The 17,556-nt window shown below is 37.3% G+C and overlaps 1 protein-coding gene across 4 annotated transcripts in view; it reads left to right on the forward strand.

The window, feature by feature from the left end:
* The window catches only part of ZNF438 (zinc finger protein 438), a 147,220-nt gene that overhangs the window by 31,704 nt on the left and 97,960 nt on the right, over window positions 1-17,556 (forward strand). For all 4 annotated transcript variants that reach the window (XM_072954945.1, XM_072954943.1, XM_072954942.1 and 1 more), the window contains exon 2: window positions 511-563. The gene's annotated coding sequence lies outside the window, so the exon portion shown is untranslated. The remainder of the gene's footprint in view (window positions 1-510; window positions 564-17,556) is intronic.

The following is a 17,556-nucleotide window of genomic DNA, read 5'->3' on the forward strand; positions in this document are numbered from 1 at the left end:
ATAAACTGGGTGGGACCTTTGGATAACGGACTTAAGTTGGGACTGTCTCAGGCAAACTGACACATATGGACACTTTACCAGACTCGTGTCTTTTCAAAAATCCGCTAACCCCAAACTCTGGATTACTGTTTCCCCCTCACACAGGCTGTGCCCTCAATATGATTCACTTGTTTGTGACTATTTAGTAATTTCCACAGCATTGTGCACATGGAAAAGAATGTGAAGCATTCTCCCTAGTTTTGTTCATTGTGGAATTTCTTTTTTTTCTAGAACATTTTCTATTCATCTTTAAACTTTTATTAAATTTTTCATGCCTTCATTTTTAAGCTGAAGACATAATACATTTATGGAATTATTCTTCCTTAAACTGGTTCTTTTGTTGTCTTAATAAAAATATCATAGAGTAATTAAAAATGAAATTTGGGAATGAAAGGAATGCAGTTTTACATATATTTGATAAAAATGGATTATCTGAATATGATTGTGATAATACTTCATGTTCTGTTACAGGACTAATTAAAAGGATTTATCGTATGACTCTTTGCTGGAGCCTTGGGGGATAGGTAAGTGACAAGCATTTTTTGAAGAGATATTCCTGAAAATTAAATGATTTGATTCCATAGATTCCCGACAAAGTGGGTGTGGGGCATATCTTACTATAGTGATTGACCTTTTTCTCCTCAGTAAAACATTAGTAGAAATATCATGTTTACATGAATCGTAATGTATCATTTCTCCGATATCCAGTAAGCCATATTTTCTAGGGAGCTATAGGTTTATTTTCTATAATAATTATAATGAGAATATTGTAAATAAACATATGAATTTGGCATATTTCAAAACTTAAACCCTAAAAAAATGATGAAATGCAACATGGTGCCCTAGATTGGATCTTAGAACTGAAAAAAAGATGTTACTGAAATCCAAGCAGTCTGTAGCTCAGGTAACAGTAATGTACCAGCATTGGTTTCTTAGTTTGACAAATGTACCGTGGTTATGTGAGATGTTAACATTAGGGAGAGGTGGGTGAAGGAAGTACAGGAACTCTGTAGTATCTTTGCAACTCTTCTGTAAATCTAAAATTATTCCAAAATGAAAATTTTTCTGTAACTGCCCCCTTTCCAAAATCAAAGTGTATTTATTAATTTTATTGCAGTATAGTTGGTTTACAATGTTTTATTAATTTCTGGTGCACAGCATATTCAGTTACATGTATATAACTATATATATATATATATATATATATATATATATATATATATATTCCTTGTCATGTTCTTTTCCATTATAGGCTATTACAAGGTATTGAGTGCAGTTTAAGGTACTGTACAGTGCTATACAGTAGGACCTTGCTGTTTATCTCTTTTCTATATAATAGTATCTGCAAATCCCAAACTCCTAACTTATCCCTCCATCCCCCATTTCGCCCTGGAAACCACAAGTTTGTTTTCTGTGTCTGTTTCTGTTTTGTAAATAAGTTCATTTGTCTCATCTTTTTAGATTCACATATAAGTGATCTAAGTTATTTTTCTTCCTATCTGGCTTAATTCACTTAGTATGACAATCTCCAGGTCTATCCATGTTGCTTCAGTGGCATTATTTTATTCTTTTTTATGGCTGAGTAGTATTCCTTTGTATAAATCTACCACAGCTGCTTTATGCAGTCATCTGTTGATGGACATTTAGGTTGCTTCCATGTCTTAAATATTGTAAATAGTGCTGCCATGATCATTGGGGTGTATGTATCCTTTCAAATTAGTTTCCTCTGGATATATGCCCAGGAGTGGGATTGCTGGGTCATATGGCAAGTCTATTTTTAGTTTTCTGAGGAATCTCCACACTGTTTTCCATATGGTTGCACCAACCTACATTCCCACCAACAGTGTAGGAGGGTTCCCTTTTCTCCATACCCTCTACAGCATTTATCGTTTGTGGATGATAGCCATTCTGACTGGTGTGAGGTGATACTCAGTTTTGATTTGCATTTCTCTAATAGAGTTATTGAGCATTTTTTCATGTGCCTATTGGCCATGTGTATGTCTTCATTGGAGAAATAACTGTTTAGATCTTCTGCTCACTTTTTGATTAGGATGTTTATTTATTTATTTATTTATTTTTTGCTATTAAGTTGTAATGAGCTATTTGTATTTCTGAAAATTAAGCCCTTGTCAGTTGCATCGTTTGCAAATATTTTCTCCCATTCTGTAGGTGGTTGTTTTGTTTTGCTTATGGTTTCCTTTGCTGTGCAGAAGCTTGCAAGTTTCATTAGGTCTCAGTTGTTGCTTTTTGCTTTTATTTCTGTTGTCTTGTTGGACTGCCACAGGAGAACATGGCTAAGATTTACGTCAGAGAATGTTTTGCCTGTGTTTTCTAGGAGGCAAGGATAGACAATGGAGAAAAGACAGCCTCTTCAGTAAGTGTTGGGTGTTGGGAAAACTGGACAGCTACGTGTAGAAGAATGAAGTTAGGACACTCCCTCCCACCATAGGCCAAAATAAACTCAAATGGCCTAAAGACTCAAGATGCATTTATTTGAAAATTATAGTTTAGAAGTAGCTTTTCTCTGTAATAGTTTGCAAAATCAAAATTATTAATTACCTTTAGAAAAATTCAGATTCCATGAAATAGAGATGCAGGGAAATATGTGACTGTAGGCTCCCTTCTTCAGTTCATAGGCGGCATGGGGTTTCATCTTCTGGACATGCGCGTGGTGTCCGTGAACATCTCCTTGTACTTGGTTGCAGACTTGCTCTTTGATTCCTTTAAGGTATGCGCGTGTTTTGGGGTGGCTTAGTTACGGCTCTTTCTATTAACACAAACAGGCCCTTTAAACAGTTCCCAGTGGATTGATTTTATTTTTTTTCTTTTTCTTTTCTTTAGTGTACTGTTAGAGGCAAAGAGGCCAGTGATATGCCTCCGTGGTTTGGAGTTGAGACCCTTTTAGTGGAGCTGTGTTCAGTCGCACCGACTTGAGCTTCTAGGTCAAGTGCTAGACACAGCTGACCTGTCGTTCAAGAGCATGAGTAAGGAGGAGCATGGCTCTTACACAGCCGTTTCTGTAGTGCAGCTACGATGATTGATGGCTGTCAGATAATTGAAATTCTGTTTCCAAAATGAACTCTGGCAGTATAACTCTTAAATTTCTATAAATATTAAAAGACTGTAAGAAGGGAACTGTGTCATTTGCTGAAACTATTGCATAACTTTTCATTAATAAAATAAAATAGCCATGCTGGTCTTAGAAATGGTTTCCTGTTACTGTTGCCAACTTCAGTGATTTTTGTTAAACTGAACTTTAATAAAGGGAAATAGAGCTATATTAGACTTAAAGGATTAGAGACATTTAAAACAACAGACTCAGGCCTCCATGACTCTTGCAGAATAATTAGTAGGCGTGGAGAGTTCTGTTTTGCTTGATGGTATTTATTCAGAATGGGTGTTATCAATCTCGTGTTAAAAGAATTTATATCTTTACTCCTGAGTTATGCAGTACAATTGTTCTAACCTTGGCAGGAAAGTTTAGAAAAAGGGAGGAGCATGTTTTTCAGGACAAGTTCAAATTCCACTGATCATGTAATAGTTTATACATAAAAAACAAACAAACAAAAAAGCCTTTTATTATTTTTCTATGCTTGAAGATCATTAAAAGTGTTGTTTCTGCTTAATGATCAAATATGGAAAACATTGTGACGTTTGTTCCTCTGTGATCAGGAACAATGTCAGGATGTGCACGCTCATCACTCTCATCAGCCTTTTATTGGAGGTGCTACCCAGGGCAGTAAGACAAAACAGATCAACAAAGGTAGCAATTACCAGGCAATAGAAATAAAAGCAAAAATAAACAAACGGAACCTATTAAACTTAAAAGCTTTTGCACAGCAAAGGAAACTATAAGCAAAACAAAAAGATAACCTACAGAATGGGAGAAAATATTTGCAAATGATGCAACTGACAGGGCTTAATTTCCAGAATATACAAATAGCTCATTACAACTTAATAGCAAAAAATCAAACAACCCAATCCAAAAATGGACAGAAGACCTAAACAGACACTTCTCCGATGAAGACATACAAATGGCCAATAGGTGTATGAAAAATGCTCAATATCACTAATTATCAGAGAAATGCAAATCAAAGCTACAGTGAGGTATCACCTCACACCAGTCAGAATGGCCATCGTTCAAAAGTCCACCAACGATAAATGCTGGACAGGGTGTAGAGAAAAGGGAGCCCTCCTACACTGCTGGTAGAAATATAGTTTGGTGCAGCCATTATGGAAAACAGTATGGAGATTCTCAAAAAACTTTAAACAGACTTGCCATATGACCCAGCAATCCCATTCCTGGGCATACATCCAGAGGAAACTGTAATTTGAAAAGATACATACACCCCAGTGTTCATGGCAGCACTATTTACAATAGCCAAGACATGAAATAAACCTAAATATCCATCCACAGATGACTAGATAAAGCAACTGTGGTATATTTATACAAAGGAATACTACTCAGCCATAAAAAATAAAATAATGCCATTGCAGCAACATGGATAGACCTGGAGATTGTCATACTAAGTGAAGTAAGCCAGAAAGAGAAAGAAAAATACCATACAATGTCACTGATACGTGGAATCTAAAAAAGAAAAAAGAAAAAAGAAGACACTAATGAACTAATCTACAAAAGAGAAATGGACTCACAGACGTAGTAAACAATCATGGTTACCGGGAGGAAGGGGGTGGGAAGGGATAAATTGGGAGTTTGAGATTTGCAAATATTAAGTACTATATATAAAATAAATAAACAACAGATTTCTTCTGTACAGCACAGGGAACTACACTCAATATCTCGTAGTGACCTGTAATGAAAAAGAAGATGAGGACGTGTGTATGTATGTGTGTGTGTGACTGAAACATTGTGCTGTACACCAGAAGTTGACACACTGTAAACTGACTATACTTCAATTTTTTAAAAAAGTGTTGTTTTTGGAGACATGCTTTACTGTTCAGCTGACTGGTTGTTGTTTTATGGTCATTGAAAGTATAAATGAGAAAAACTAATAGGTACTGAGCAGTGTCTATGCACCAAGTATTTTATTTACCATGATCTCATTTAATCTTCACAAACACCTACGAGACAGTTTGGAATTTCCATCATAGGTGAGGCTAGGAGCAGGGCAGGTGTCTCCAGGCCGGCCCTGAGGGTAGGGGCAGAAAGAGCCAGTACCCGTGGTGTGTGGTACCTACAGTTCAGTTTAGAATGTTGCCAGCCTCCGGTGCACCCAGAATCCATGGACACATGGTAAATCTCAGGTGACTTCAACTCTCCAGTGTAAAAGGATGTCTAATCACACCGGTGACCTAGAGCAGATTCCCCTGGGGGTGACAAGCCTGGCGTACAGCCTCCTGCCCCCCGTTCCAGCCTTGCTCTGGCTCCTTCTCCTGTTCCCCGAACTTGTCACTTGTTCTCTGTCACCTGATTAATTGCTGAACACTCACTCATTGTGTGCTTCATTGATCACCCGCCAAAAACTTTTGGCAGCTCTGGGGAACATGATCTCAGCATGCCTCCTGGTCAGAGTTGGGCAACTCGAAGTTGTTCGTGGGGGTGAGAACTTGGATTCGGAAGCTAGGACACACGCCAGAGGCCGGGGATGGGGTAATTGAGCAGCTGGCATGTGATATGTGGCGATCCAGAGTCAGTCTGCAGGCCGGGAGTCAGTTGCCTGTGACTTTGAAAGTGGTTTTTGAAGAAGATTATGATGGCTGGCTATGGGTTTTGTAGTTTGTAGATATAAAATAATTCCAGTTGCTTTTTGAGGAAGACTAAGAATGTTGCCAACTGATTCATTGTAGCGTTTGTTACACTGGGTGAAAATATCTCTCTCTGTAACTTTGCCCGTTCGGTTCTAGCTGTCTTCCTGTGGCTCTAAATTTCCAGTCCCTCGTAAGCTTGAAAGCATAAAATACACATCAGATTACAAAATTTCCTTTGCTCCCACCTCTCCTTCATAGTCTCTGAAAGTTGGCATTCTTTACAGCTTGGCTCTTGTCTGCCTTCTACATCATTCTCTTTGTGATGTCACGTGATCCCTCACTTTAAATGCCATCTGTCCTCCCAGGTTTATTTCTTCACCGTAATTTCTCCCTTGAGCTCCAGGCTCCCACCTGTGCCTGCCTATTCAGCATCTCTATTCGGAGGTCTAATGATCCTTGCATACCTAACGTGTCTGCACTGAAACTCTGGAACTCTCTTCCCCAAGCCTGTTCTGCCTCCTCCTCCTCCTTCATCTCAGTAAGTGGTCCACTCAGTTGCTCAGGTCTAAAACTAGAAGTCACGTTTGATTTTTTTCTCTTTCCTTCTTAACCCACATCCAGCCTATCACTAAGGCTTAGAGACTGAGATGTCTTCCTTTCAAAATACATCCCAGATTCCCTCTGCTGCACACCCCCCCCCCGCCGCCAACTACTCTGATATAATTTAACTTATCACCATCATCAGTTACTCAGCTGATAGGCATAGTCTTCTGCTTGGCCTTCCTAATCTCCTTGTGCCTTTCCGGTCAGTTCTACATATGGGAGCAAAAGGCTTGTTGTTGTTGTGGTTGTTTCAGTGTTAAACAGTTCCTGCTACTCCCCTGTCCAGAACCCTTCAGTGGCTACCCATCACACGCAGGATAAAATTCTGTGTCTTACCCTGTTTTGCCGGGCCCCACGTGCTCTGCCCTGGCGTTTCCTCCTGGCTTCCGGTCCTGCTCATTTTTCCCTAGGCACAGCTGCTAGCTTGCTGTTCCTTACATTCTCCAAGTTTGTTTGGAATCAGCTAAATTCCTCCTACTTCCCCTCCCCCCTCATTCCAACCAGTTCAGCCTTTAGCCAGGTACCAGAGGAGACGGATTTCCAGAGACGTAAGTTTCCAAGGCTCTCTAGTGCATGTAGAGGGAGAGGTGGCCCTAGAAGTTTTGCAGCTTTGTTATTCCACATTCTGTAACTTGAATTGCTTTCAAGTGTAAGAGGGGCTGGAGACGTAGAGCTGCAGAAAGACATGGCTGGGATTGCTGGGGAGAAGTGACAGGGAGAGAGAACTGATCAGTGAGCACTTTAGTGAATAAGTCGGTAACAATGACATCTGCATATAAATAGACCCGGCTGCTACAGAGGACAGTGGGTCCTTTGTCACAGGCAGTGTCAAGTTGAGGGTGACCGACCTCCGGGGATATTGCGGAGGAAAAAGTGCTCTGGAGGAGGGGAGAGTGGTTATTAAGGGCTTCCCAACTCTGTGCTTATATCAGGTCTTAGAATCTTCAGAGAAGTCATTCTCAGCATCCTCCTGGGGCTCATTCTCCTGGATTTGCTTTGGAAGCTTTCACCCCTAAAGCACGAAGCCCCTCTTAGGGGAGTTCCCACTATCTGAGGTATGAAAGGAGCTACCGTCAAGCTAGTCAGGTGGACAAGTGCTCAGCCAAGGAATTCACTTTGAGGCATTTTTCCTTCTCTCATTTTTTATTTAAAATGGATTTTGATTGATTTTAGGTCCAAAATAAATTATATGTATATGCACAAATCCCTGAATGGATTCTATTTGTTTATTTTTTATTTTTTTATTTTTTTAGTGGAGGTACTGGGGATTGAACCGAGGAGCTCGTGCATGCTAAGCACGTGCTCTACCACTGAGCTATACCCTCCTCTCCCCACATAGATTTAGTTATTAAATAAGAGTGTGCTGAATGTCAGAAGTAAAGAGCATGATATTTGGAAATAGCCTTTGGTCAGAGTTTGCTGGAAGTGGGAAATTCACCTCGCCCTGTCCCTTAGACCAGAAGCTCTTTGAGAAATAGACACTGTGTTCCAGTGTTTCACTGAGGGTGGTACAGCCATTCCCTCATCTTTCTCTTGGAAAGACAAAAATGTGATTTAAGTAATAGAGAACTTTAAGTTACAAGTGCTTTTAGTTAGACCTGAATAAGTCTACCGACGCAAATGTAGATTTCTTATCACGGTGGGACGGTGGAACTTGGAAGGAGTGATACGGGGAAGAGTGACTTTTCAGGGCCTCCATGGTACGGAAGTCCTCTCTACTGGACTGCTCTGGTAGCTAGCGCCCAGTAACAGGGTGCCACACCCCGAAGTCGCCTCCCACCTAACCCGGCTCCCTGAGCACCCGCCCCAGTCCCACAATTGCTCGGCACCCCACGTGGAGTCAGCATTCGGATGAATACACTGTTTTGACTCGAAGGAAGGCCTGAACCTCTAACACGTTCTCACCTAGAGTCTCTCCCTGTTTCTCTGTCTCCTCCAGGCTCCTGACTTTGCTGCCCCCTCTCCCGGCACATCTCTCTCCCTCTTCGAGATTTGATGCCTTCTTGATTACTGTTTGGACTTCACCCAAACAAAACTGCTGCTCTGACCCAAAAACCTACAGTTGGGATTATTTCCTGCCTGATGTCCTGTCTTGACTTGAGCCAGGGACCCTCCCAGGAGGAGAGAGGCGGCAGTATCACCTGGATTGGAAAGGTGCCAGGATCAGTGCACAGGTGTCACGGCTCGTCATCTCTTGCCCTAGACAATTAGATTAAGTTTTGCTCCTGGCCTTAGCAGAAGACCAGTTTATCTGCACTCCTCTTAAAGCCGATAATGAAGTACTAAAGAAAGGGAAAAAGCAATTTCTCAAATGCAGTACACTTTCCTGTCAAACTCAGCTGCTTAGATGTGAGGTGAAATGAAAGTTGTGTTTAACCTTCATATAGATGATGTTTGAAAGTTCAGACCTTAAAATGGAATATTAGGTTCACTTAGAGCATCTTTGTTTACTCATTTTTCCTCTTGGTAACAGCAGTAAACACAGACATAACTTACTGCGTTCTAAGTGCTTTTTATATATTTTGGCTAATTTAATCTGCACGGCAATCCTGTGAAGTATATACTATTAAAACCCCCACTTAACAAATGAGGAAACTAATACGTCTCGGACAGGTTACATCACTGCGCAGTTACACAACTTGTTTTGTCAGAGCTGGGATTCGGGCTCAACTCTATGACCATTTGTTCTATTGATCTTTGAATTCTCTGACTGAATTCTAAGAAACCTGGTTAACTGGTTTCTCAGACCACAGCTAGTTAGAAGTTAGAGATTATCTTTTAGTAGCTCAAGGTGAACAAGAATATGAAAATGAATATATGTATATTCCTGTATGACTGAAAAATTGTGCTGTACACCAGAAATTGAGACATTATAAACTGGCTATAAAGAAGTTACACATTTAAAAGCAAATATAATGACCTAGGAGCCTCACTTGAATATGTCCCTCCTAATACAATAATTACTCATGAACGGGAAGATGTGCAGGGGAGTTCTGTATAATGTTGTCATAGCAAAGTAACTGAAAGTAATACAGTAGATCAGTAATGGGGAAAATGATTAGGCTGAGGACTGACTGCCTTTCAGACTGTGGCGTAGATACGACTCACTCGGAAATCTTGTTAAAATGCAGATTTTGATTAAGTTCGTGGTAGGGCCCAAGATTCTGCATTTCTAACAAGTTCCCAGATCATGCAAATGCTTCTACATGCAGCCCACTCTGAGCGGCAGGAATTTTGGTGTGCTCCTGATGTGTTTGTTAAGAACAGGGCCAGGGCCCGGGGGCGATGGGTGGGGTACCTTACCCTAGTCCAGTTCCTGGCAAAGAATCACATTTTTAGACAAGCTAGTGACTCTCAGCTATGCTTGTAACAGAATGAAAAGGAGGTTCAAAAGTGGGATCTGTACTATTATCTCAATTTAAATTAAGACAGATGTATGTGTGTATATAAATGTATGCATATATGTACGTGTGTATATGCTTAGCAATATTTGTGGGGACACATGCCTTATTTTCACAGGTACTATCCTCTGACTGATAGATTTACAGATGGCATACGTTTTCATCCTTATATATTTGGCATTTTTCAGTTTTCAGTCATGAACCTGCATAATTTTCTAGATATAGATTATAATTATGAATGTTATTACAACGTCAGATAACTATATACTCGAATTTGGTTCGTAACAGCCTAGCCTGGGAGGAATCATCTTCTTCCTGCCACCCACGTACCTCTCTTCAACTGCCCTCAAATCATCTGCTCACTTTTTTTTTCTCAATCAATGAATAAGCTATTTGATGGTTTAGTGGGGGCTTCATTGTAGGGCTTGTTAGGTACCAACACAAATAATAAAGCACAAATATTTTTAAGAATAAGAAAAATAGGAATAATGAAATGAATACTTTTTTGTATTCAATTTTTGTACATTTTTTGGGTATTCAATTCCTAAAGAAAAAATATATTGAAAATAAGCACCTTTTATCTTGCCGCCTCCTCTCCTGGTGAGGCCTGCTCAGCGGGTTTTTTTTAGAGGGACAGCAGTTCTCCTTTCAACCTTCAAAGTTCAGTAACCAAATGTAAAAGTGAAGGACCTGACTCTTGCTATGGCTCTGGGAAGGAAGTAGCAAGGAGGCAGGATAGAAAAGCCCTATGCATTTAAAATCTCACCTTGCTAGAGAGGTGGGTGTTGGACAGAGCAAGAATTTCTGAAATCTCCGTAGGGGTGCTCTTGAAAATTTGACTGAACACCAAACTGTGTATGCATAGGGTAAAACCCCCCCGAAACTGGCAAGGACACCTTGTGAGAAATGAAAAATTACCAGATCCCTGTAAGATTGAGCCCGCAAGTAAAGGTTCCTCTACACAAGCCCTAAAAGAGCTTAAAACTAAGCCGCAAAAGAATCATGTTAATCCACAAGTCACAACTGTCTGCCAGAAACCCAACACTCTTTAAACAAAGACAAGAAAATCCAGCGCTCAGCCAGATGAAATAAACCACGGATTGCATCCAATCAGATATCACTAGGTAAACAAAGCAGCAGGAGAAAAAAAAAACCCATAACCAGGAGCCAATAGAAATAGACCCTGAAATGACAGAGATATTAGAGTGAACAGATAAAGACATTACAACAATTATTGTAGGTATGGTTCATATGCATGAGCATAATGAGGAATGAAAGAGAAGATAGAAGAAAGAAAATATTGGAGCACCCAGAGAAATGGAGTAATTGAAATAAAAATTTTACATGATGAGATTAAGAGCAGATTAGCTCTTTTAGGAGGAAAGTTCAGTGAACTTGAAAACTTAGAATTTAACCGAAAGCATAGAGAGAAAAAAGATTTAAAAAGATGAGCAGCAACTTGGTGTCTCATAGGATCATAACCCCGAGTATAACATAAGTGTAATTGTAATCTCAGATTTTAGGGGGAAGGTGAAAGAGAAAAAAAATAATGGCTAAAATTTCCCCAAATTTGAAGAAAATATAAACCCACGGGTCCAGAAATTCAACAGACCTCGGCAAAATACACACAAACACACCCCCCACCCAGAGTACATCAAGAAAATTGCTGAAAATGAGTGATGAAGAGAAAATCTGAAAAAACAGGCAGGGGGAATACAAAAGTATTATATACAAGGCAATAAAATCAAGAATGGCAGCAGACTTGCCATCAGAAACTGCAAACCAGAATGCAATTTAATAGCAATTTTCAAGTGCTAAAAAAATTGTCAACCTAGTATTCTATAGCCAATAAAAATATCTTTAGAAAGTAAAGGAGGGAAGAAAATAAAGGAGAAATAAGAACTCTAAAGGCAAAAACTGAGACAACTCATGACCAGCAGACCTGCATTGCAGGAAATATTAAAGGAAGTTCTTTAGGCAAAAGGAAGATGATACCAGTTGGAAATTTGGACCATATGAAGGAACAAAGAAAGCTGCAAATGGTTCATGTGTGGATAAACGTAACATTTTCCCCTTCTGTTGTAGTTTCTAAAGAAACTGGCTGGTTAAAGTAAAAAATAATGACAGTGTCTATCTAGTGAGATTTATGGCATATGCAAGAAAGTAAAATGTATGACATCAATGGCTCAAAGAATGGGCTGGGGAAAAGAAAACACACCGTGGTATAGGGTCTCATACATGAAGTGGTGTAATAATATTTTTTGAAGCTAGGTTGTCTTAAGCTAAAGAGAGCATCCACTAAAATGGTTTTCAAGAAAAGAGTTTTAACTAATAAGAAACCAGTGGTGAATGTGAAATGAAATCCTAAAAATTAATCCAAAAGAAAACAACAAAAAAAAAATGAAGGGAAGGAACAAAGAACAAATGGGCCAAATAAAAGAAAACCTATAATGACGTGGTAGGACTGCGTTTAGCCGTATCAGTAATCACGTTAAATGTAAATGATCTCCCCCAATCAAAAGGCAAAGCTTGTCAGATTGAATAAAAAGCCAAGATAGCCTTCCAAATAGGTTAGAAATAAAAGGGTGGAAATGATGTACAGTGTAAGAACTAAGTATGAGAAAACTGCAGTGGCTGTATTAATATCAAAGTGGGCTTCATTACAAGTGGTATTAATAAGGGTAAAGAGGTACACTTCACAATGATAAATGGGTCAATTCATCCAGAAGAAATAATAACCTTAAATTTAAATGAAACCAATACTACATTGTCAAAATACATGAAGCAGAAACTTACAGAACTGAAAGAAGAAATCGACAGATCTTCAGTTACAGTTGGAGATTCTAATACCCATGCCAGAATTGATGGAATTAGTAGAGACTATCAGAAAGGACATAGATGTACTTAATAACACTGTAAGCCAGCATGACTTCATTGACATTTATAGGACATTCTACTCAACAATAGCAGAATATGCATTCTTTTCAAGCACGCTTGGAACATTCGCAGATAGCCACCATATGCTAATGAGTAAAACAAGTCTCATTAAGTTTAAAATGATGGAAATTTTGCAGAGCATATTCTGTGGCCACAGCATAACTAAGTTAGAAATCAATATCAGAAAGATAGGGTGAAAATCCTCACTATTTGTAATTATATCACATATTTCTAACACATTGGTCAGAAAAAAAGGGGGTGATGAAAAGATGTTTTGGAATGAATCACAATAAAAACACATCAGAATTTCTCGGATGTATCTAAAGCATTGCTTAGACAAATATTTAACTTTAAATGCATATATTAGAAAAGAAGAAAGGTGTAAAATAATTGGTCTAAATGTCCACCTTAAGAAGCTAGAAAAAGAAGAGCAAATTAAAACCAAAGTAAGTAGAAGGATGGAAATAATAAACAGAAGAACAAAAATTGCTGAAATAGTAAACAGATGAACAACAGAGATAATCAAGGAAACCAAAAGCAGGCTCTTTGGAAAAAAATAATTAAACCTCTAGCTAGTCTAATCAAGAAAAATAAAGAAAAAGATGCTTGTTACTGAATTATAATGTCAGGATTGAAAGAGGAGGCATCACTACAGATTCTATAGAAATTAAAAGTGTGCGGAAGGAATATTACAAACGTCTTTTGGAAATAAGTTTGAAACTGACGAGATGGATAAAGTTCTTGGAAAACAAGAATTACTGAAATATTCAGAAAGAAGGATAAAAATTAGACTAGCACCATATTTATTAAAGAAGTTAATTTCCTAGTTAATTTCCTCCTCACACAAACTAACCAAACAAAACCAAAACCAAAACCCCCCAAAACCTCTAAACCCATAATCCCTGTTTTAAATGGTGAATTCTGTCAAACATTTAAGGAAGAAATAACTCAGAAAATAGAAGAAGAAGGAACACTTCTCAGCTCATTTTAGGAGACCAGCATTATGCTAATACCAAAACTAGGTAAAGACATTATAAGAAGAGAAAACTACGAACAAATATCCCTCATGAACATAGGTGAAACATTTGTTAACAAACCACTGGTAAGTCAAATTCAGCAGGATATAAAAAAATGGGTTTATTATAGGGATTCAAGTTTGATTTAACGTTGGAAAATTCACTAGTGTAAGTTGTCACTTTAGCAGGAAAAGGGAAAAAAAAGCAACATGATCCTGTCAGTAGTTACAGGAAAAAGCATTGGAGTAAATTCAGCATTCACCCATGGTAAAATGTCTCAGAAAACTAAAAATAGAAGAGGATTTTCGTAACGTGGTGAAAGACATCTACACCTAACCTCTAGCTGAAATCACATTTAATGTCAAAGGATGGAATGCTTTCCTCCTAAGATAGGAAATATGCTTGTCTCCTCCCTCTTGTCTGTCTAGTACTGTAATGGAGGCCCCGGCCAGTGTAACAAGCAATGAAAGCAACAAATGGCATACAGATTAACAAGGTAGAAATAAAAGGTGTTTATTTGCAGACTGCGTTGTGATGTGTGGAGAAAATGCTAAGAAATTTCCCCAAAACCACTAGGATTTGTCATTTGTTTGGCAAGATTGCAGGACACAAGATAGATATAGAGAATCAATTGTGTGTGTATATACTAGCAATGAAAACCTAGAAACTGAAATTTAAAATTTGTATCAATATACAAGTGTCCTAGAAAAGTGAAAAAAAATGACAATAATAATATTGGAAGGCTTTTTAGTACTTAATTTCAAGACTTCCTCTACAACAAGATTCATCTTTAAAGCTACAGTGATTAAGACACTGTTGGCCTAAGGTAAACATACAAATCAGTTGAACAGAATAGAGAATCCAGAAATAGAATCCATACATATATACATGGTCAGTTGATTTCTGACATTGGTGCCAGGATAATTCAGTGGGGAAAGGATGGTCTTTTTAACAGATGGTACTGGAACACCTCGATATTCAAATGTAGAAAAATTAACCTCAACCCTTACTTCTTCTGTATACAAAAATTACTTGAATAGAATCATGGATCCAAATATAAAAGGCTAAAACTCTTAAAACTTTAAGAAAATATTGCAGGAGAAAATATTCGTGAACTTGAGATAGGCAAAAATTTCTTGAGAGCCAGAAAGCATGAACCATAAAAGAAAAAGTGACAAATGGGACTCCCATCAAAATTTAAAACTTCTATTCTTCAAAAGACATCGTTAAGAAAATGAAAAGGCAGTCTTTAAACAGAGAACATATTCACAGTACATATACCTGACAAATGACTTGTGGCCAGAATATATAAAGAACTCTTATAGCTCATTAATAATAAGGCGACCCAGTTAAAAATCTAGGCACAAGAAAACACAGGAAAAGGGATTCAACATAATTAGACATCAGAAAAATGCAAACCAAAATAATGAGATATTATTGTATATTCATCAAAACAGCTAAAATTCAAAATTCAAAAAGAACAGGTGTTAAGAATGGAACGTTCATATATTGCTCGATTAAAAAAAAAAGTTTGGCAGTGTGTTACAAGGTTAAACATATTACCATAAGGTCCAACAATTTTACTCCTAAAAATCTACCCAAGAGAAATGAAAATATATGTTCATGCACCCACTTGTACATGAATGTTCATAGAAGCTTTATTCATGATAGCCTCAAGCTGAAAGCAACTTGGATGTCCATCAGCTAGTGAGTGGGTGAACGCACCGTGGTAGGTCCATATAGTGTTAACGCTACTCAGCAATTAAAGGGGATAAAGTACTGATACACACAACAACATGGATGGATCTCAGAAATAAGCAGGCAGATCATTGTCTGCAGCCGAGAGTGGTGTGATTGGCCTGGACGGGCATGAGGGAGCTTTTTGGTATGATCAGTGAGTTCTGTATCCCGACTGTGGTTTGTAAAATTCACTGAAATGTACACTTAGAATATAACATATTTACACCTCCAGAATGTTGTTTTTAAAAAAAATTCCACAAAATTTGAAAGTTACTTTACTAACAAAAGATTAAGTTCTGTCAAATATTAGAAGACCTCTGTGTGAGGCTGAAACTGAGTTGACCTGAAAATTACATTTAGATAAATCGGTATACCCAATATAAATAATAACACATGAATTAAATATCCTTAAACAAAGAAAGAGAGTTGATGAATTCTCAGCATACTTAGCGAATGATTTGAGTATTGAAATGGGACCCTAGCGTCCTTAGAATTCATTGATACACTTTTTAAATTTCTTAAATTGATATCAGGTTGTATCTCTAGTGCTAAGAAGAATCCCGCCAAAATGAAGTAATTACATATAATCTGCTCTTCGTTTTGCTTTATTGTTCTGTTCTTTTTTTTTTTTTAACTAGAAAGAATATGTGGAAGACACTCTAGTGTCCCATAGAGTCTATTCTTTGTTTTAGAAATGGACCTCCTAGATTTTATCTGAGCACATACATGGCTGCCCCTCTAGAAACTGCATTTATGATCAGTTTTGGTAAAGTTCCACAGAACTTTTTAAAGAAGTTGCCTTTTTTGTAAGATACCAAAATATTTATTATGTTGTGCAACCTTTCTATAATCTTTTGCCTGATCTGTCAAAGGCTTAAAGATATAAATCAGTTATTTCTTCCATTAATTTTTCTTTCTATTTTTGTCAGTTTTTTATTATGGTCTGTGTGTTAATGTATTATCTACTGTCAATATCTCAATTGAGAAATACACTTTTTATAATATGACTTTTTTCCTAATGTATGCCTTGTGTTTTGTGTTTTAGTTGACATTAATATTGCTACCTTAGTTTATATTTCCCTATTTATCTGTGTACTTCTTACTATATTTACCCTTTAATTGTCATTTATTTTAGATATATTTTCTATAAGTGGAGCATAGTTGGATTTCATTTTTCAGCCTAATGAGAGGAACCTTTATCTTTTAACAGATATTTTAACTCATTTATATTTGTTGTCAAAATTGATCTGTAATTAGTTTTATTTCATTGATCTCATTTCTGTTACAAAGTCTTTTTATTTTCCATTGTGTTTTGGACTTTTTGCTATTTCGTTTAAATTTTGTCTTTGTTTAATTTGTTTTTGGATTTTGCCTGCTTTGAAATCTGCTATGGATTATTTTTAAGTATTTTTGAAACCTTAAATCTACATAGTATCTATAATTAACAGTCAAGAGTGAGATGGTATTTTTTGTTTTCCCTAAGTAGGAAATGAGAAATTTAATAAGATTTTATTTATCTGCTTCTCAGTTTTCATAAATATCTGAGATTTTATCTCAGACTATTATTAAATTGCAATTTTAAATAATTTGTAAAATACTTCTTTCAATCATTTTTATAAGCATAAAAATTATGAAAATCCTGATTGTCATAACTTTAAATAAATTGTCATTGTTTTCCAACTCTGTATCAAAGTGAACCTTAAAGTCATTAAAAATATGCTATTGTGCCATGTTACATTAGTTCACATTATTTTCTTGATTGCTGTCTGTATTGTATCTTAAAAAGTCACTTTTTCTTTTCATCGTTGCCCACCTTCAGGCCATTTCCCTATTCAGTAGATCAGGGAGAAAGAAGAAATAGAAAAAGTCAAATTTGAAATTAAGATATCAAATTTTGTATTTGATGTTTGCTATAGCAAAATATAAGATTCAGAATAGGTTTGGGATTACTGAATTAATGGATTTTATGGTGATAAACATTGCCAGCTATTTACCAGTAAACTTGTTTTCTGAGATGTCCGGGTCAATTACCAGGTAGCCCAGGGCATGATCTTTTCATTCTCATTAATGTTTGTTCGATGTCAGAGGCTGTCCTTTTGCTTTGAATCTCT

This window comes from Vicugna pacos, chromosome 35 (genome assembly GCF_048564905.1).
Source record: "Vicugna pacos chromosome 35, VicPac4, whole genome shotgun sequence".
NCBI classification, from domain to species: domain Eukaryota; kingdom Metazoa; phylum Chordata; class Mammalia; order Artiodactyla; family Camelidae; genus Vicugna; species Vicugna pacos.